Source organism: Penaeus japonicus, unplaced genomic scaffold (assembly GCF_977035675.1).
Source record: "Penaeus japonicus unplaced genomic scaffold, GWHDUDI00000001_assembly GWHDUDI00000033, whole genome shotgun sequence".
NCBI classification, from domain to species: domain Eukaryota; kingdom Metazoa; phylum Arthropoda; class Malacostraca; order Decapoda; family Penaeidae; genus Penaeus; species Penaeus japonicus.
The window spans coordinates 149,452-154,451 of record NW_028234435.1 but is presented as its reverse complement, the minus strand read 5'-3'; the positions used below and the strand labels follow the sequence as shown (position 1 = coordinate 154,451).

Here is a 5,000-nt window from a genome sequence, read left to right as displayed (position 1 = left end):
AACAAGATATCACGTCAGGTGAATATTTCATTCCTACAGGATGACATCTTATCATGTCATGAACTCTCCCTCAAAACATACCCTTCATATTGTTATGTATGTGTATAATCTTAGGAGTTTCATTTGTATACACACATTTTTATTCACTTGTGAAAACAATGTAAACTCATAGAGGCGCAGTGTGGAATCACGCTGGGAGAGATCTTGGGCTTAGTTACTGCTCGTGCTTGTTATCTGGCTGGCAGGAGCGACATTACCGAAATATAAGCCCTGGCATGAATGGGTTAAGTCATGCTACAAAATGAAAGGAATAACATTACATGGCATTGCATATGCATTATATTTTTGTTACCATTTGTGTTTGGAACTGAAGAAGGAATGCACTAAATGACAGTTTATTTGTTTTTCTTTTAGTGGAAAATACATATTAAAAAGATTCCATATTCACTCCTCATGAAAGTGAAGCTTTCTGATATGGAAAGGAGACTTCTACGGCACCAACTATACCATTGCCTTGCAAACAGTTGGGCATTGCCTGATAATGTATTTTATAGCATGACCCTTGAAGAGAGAGGGTCTATGATGCTTCTCTCTTGTGCTTCCCTTGAATTATTTTTTGCTTTTGTGCATTTGCAGCACCTTAGTTGCTGTACATTTTGTTGAAATAAAAGAAGAATATACTTGCAAATAAATAAAAATGTACAAAAGGCTAAGCATTGTAAAAAGAAAGTCTGGGACATTATATACCCAAGTCTCTTCATCTATCACCTCACCACACTGTCACACAGCACAAATTAGTAACATTGCCAGGAAAAGGAGAATATGAGGTTTGTACTGAATGTTCATCCACAAAAGAAAAAGAAAAAATAATAATAAGTGTGTATAACAAGTCCTGGCATAACAATTAAGGATACAACTTTTAATGATTTAATACTACATCCACTCAACTGTTGCATAATCTTAGAATACCATAAAATGTCTTCTTCTTCCTATATACTTGCATTCAAAAGAGTAATAGAGCCTTATATATATATTTTTTTTAGTATATTTGATTTATTAAAAATCAAGGTCTCTGAAGTGAAAACAGTCTTGAGATCAAAGCTAAATGACACCAAAGCATTCTGGTCTAGCAAGGTGAGAAAGCTGAAGCACATGTAAGCTTCTGTTTTTTTATTATACTCTTTAGGTCTACTATAGTCTTGTTTTATTCTAATCTCTCCAATAAACGGCATAAGATTAGCTATATGTGGCAACTACACATTTCTGGCTTGTGACTGTCAGAAAATCATGTCCGAAATCATTAACTATTTGTAACTGTTGAGCCTCGTATTGGGCACACACACATTTTCACCAGGCAAGTGGACATCCTGAGCACCCCTGCATTAGCGAGAACTGTTGCCCTGATTGGCCAAGGCACGATGCAGGCATCACCATGTCTAGCTTCGTATGCCTTGCTGATCTCTGCACGATGACCCCCAGCGACCCCTGGCATCCCTCATGTCAGGTCATCATCCATGATTGGCTGCGGTGCGATGCAGGGAATGAGGGTACCATGAGCTAACCACCATCAGGGGGATAAAAGGTCCAGAATTCGACACCAAAGCCGACAACCCACCGCTCCTTGTTCGTGACCATTAACCATGACCCTCTCCTCCCACAATGTGTAGTGCAAGCACAGTGTAGTGAACATTAAGTGAATGTGGAAACATTGTGAGGAAAGTGAACTGTAGTGGTTTGGTATCTAGTGCTACTGTTGTTTCTGTGCCATTATGTGCATGTGAAGAAAATTGTGATTTCACTGAGTTGTGCTTGTATACGTATGTGTATGGCTACATGTCATATATGTCCCTTAATAATACATGACAAAGATATACCCTGGTCTTTTGTTGTCCTGACTGTTTGATTCTATACCCCTGGAAGAACCTATGACAGTAATAAATACTCAAACTCTAAAATTCATTAAAATATCGTAATGTGTAGACACATTCACATATTAATGCTAAACATGCTGATTTGCACTGATATTGTGCAATGCAAGTTCACAGAAAACAAGTCTGTACCAAAGACTGGACAATGAGCCGGCAGCAAGTATGCATCATCTGGGGCCTGAAGACTCTGATTACAAGGTGTTAATCCCCAACCCTACCGATATATCTCAGCCTGTCAATCATCAGTCAAGTGACCAGATGCCAGTATGAGTAAACATACTTGCAAATGTGCATGTGCATTCATGGATGCCCACCTTCAAACACATGCATAAGCATTCATTATAGGTTACAGATTATAAATCATATATCATAAGAAACAAGATATACTTTATATAAAGATTATAAACAAAATAACTCCTGGCAACTCTCCCCAAGTAACCTGGTTACTCACTCTCTCGTCCCCAACCCACCACCCTTCGCGTACTACAAGTCAGCCATCAGCATCCAAGACACTCATAATTCAATCATCTCCTACAGCCTATTATAATTGTTAGATTGTATATAAACATAGGTGTTTTGTACGTGTGTTTAGTGTTTAGTGTGAGTGTGTTGCATGTTATATATTAGGTACAATGTGCTATGTTATATTAGGTTCATCCAGAATTGATTTTGCATGTTTTTCTTTATAAAGTAGCCTTTGTTAGTAGATCACAGACCTCAGGTGATTACCACATATAGATTTGACTGACAGCCCAGATGAAACTGGGGAGTTGGTGTATGGCACTTGTTGTATAACATTTTGCTAAATATCTCATTATCAAATGAAAATTACATCATAAAATAGGTCTTATAAATTAAAATGTAACATTATCTTTTGTTATACCATCTCAGCAACCTTAAAGCATGATACAACTACATAATATAGCATGGAAGTTTTGATGGTACATATACCATCAAAACCGTTTACCAGCGAAAAAGTTTGACGTTCATAACAGGGAACGGTTAATCCTTTATTATCTCGTAAAAGTATCTTAAAAACAAAAAGCGTTAATAGATATCAATATACTGTATTCATTTTCCAGCTTTTGGAAAATACTTTTTCTCCTTTATTATCAAATGGTTTCTTCCCACCATTTATTTACAACATCAGTATCAGTAAGCCTAATGTTTTCATCTGACCAAAATAAAGATCATATTTATATCATGGTGGGTAGGTAGTAAATATATGACCTGATGAAGAAACATGGTTGTTGGCTATGTCTATAGAACAGATAGGAAAAGGTAACAGTTATATTCTAATTACAGGAAATGCTGTGCAGTTTGTAAGGTGACTTCCTCACTATGGACTCTCTTCTCCAGCTGTAATATGCATTGTCTTAACCCATTGGAGCCGGTTGACGTGATAGCACGTATTGTGGTTTTCACGTCAGATGCCCGGGACGAGCTATGAGGGGAGGCCATGCACTCAGGTAGAGCGAGCGGGCAGCCCAGGCTCGCGGCTTGTGCGTCCGAGAATCTCGAGGCATTAGGCTTATGCGTTCAAGAACCCCGGTATTGTGACCGCGCGAAGCCAGAACGGCCCCGGCGTGAATGGGTCAAATAAGGATGTCAGCTATTGATCAATCTGTAAACACCTTAAAAAACAACACAACTCTATCAACATTTTTGAGTGGTTTCTTCTTGATAAGATAACTACTTTAGTGCAACACATTATAAACAATTCAGAGAAGGGGATATTCTTCATTAAATTGAAACCTAAGGTGTCTGCTGATCAGGGTCTTTTCTCATTGATTTTACAAGGTTGTCACATCTGTTCATGTGGACAAGTTAAAAATTTAGCACTGCCAGCCTTTAATTTCTGAATCAATTCTTTGACAGTGATTAATTGAATTTTTTGTCAAGCCTAGTTTTATGGAAGTCATTGGTACCCTGATTTTTTTTGTCATCTGTGCATTTACCATGAATATTTCCTAGGCCATACTAGAGGTACAAGAAAGTGGAGACAGAGGAGGCCATAGGGCAGAGAAAGGTATGAGAATTATTAGACACCCAGCAGGCAATCAAAGAGCGCAATTATCTGCACCGCTCAGTGAGGAATGAGGTATGGTATTTCAAGCAGCCAGATTTACATTCTCTCTCTTCTTTTTGCTAACTGTGCTTCTATGGGGATGAATCACTTTTGCCTAAAGAGAAGAATCATACATATGTGGTAATTTTCTTACTTTTACTAAATGATTTGTTAGAGTAGTGTTTTTTGTTATATAATCAATAATTTTAAAAGAGAAAGAAAAATTATGTATGAATTTATTTTTTCCAATGTATAGGCATACCTTTCTCCTCTCTTGATGGCTCATCTTCATTCCTGTATGAAATGGTTCCATCAGAGGTTTTTTTTTTATTTACTGGAGTATCTTCTTGAATGCACATATCATATCAACACAATTATCTTAAAAGTATAAGAGACACTAAGAAACATCATCAATTTGTGAAAGCATTAACCCATTAACAACGGATGACAAGATATCATGTCAAGTGGTGGCTGCACCAGCCACTGGGTACGAGATATCTTGTCTAGGCTATCCTCCTGGCCAGTGCACCAGGTGATCAGGGGTGTAACGCTTGGCCGCAGCTATCGTGGGCGAATAGCCTGAGGTGATAGGTTTATGTGTTTGAAAAATCCCAGCATTTTGATCTACTGGAACCTGGAAAAACTGGAGTACCCTTTTAAGGCTTTCACTTGACTACTAGTGCTGTCAGAGCCCTAAAACTCTGTGCCTACATAACATAAAGATCTGAGAGGTGCCTCTGTCGTCTTGACATGGACAGCTGCCATTTGGCATTCAGGTCTACCACATAATTGAATATACAGATGGCATCACTGTTGTAACACTTCCAGGAAGTGCCAAATTCTAAAATGGTAAGCCTGACCTGGGCATCTAAGAATGTGCATGTATTCTATCATATTCTAGATTTGATATATGTATGATATATTAGTTATCTATATATGATATGTTAGCAAAGAGATACTAATTAGTATTTGGAATGATCAAGCATCATAACTGAAGAAATACA

General features: G+C 37.8%; 1 protein-coding gene across 3 annotated transcripts in view; it reads right to left on the bottom strand.

The window, feature by feature from the left end:
- Positions 1-5,000, bottom strand: part of LOC122267727 (uncharacterized) — a 28,766-nt gene that overhangs the window by 17,887 nt on the left and 5,879 nt on the right. The gene's annotated exons all lie outside the window — the stretch shown is intronic.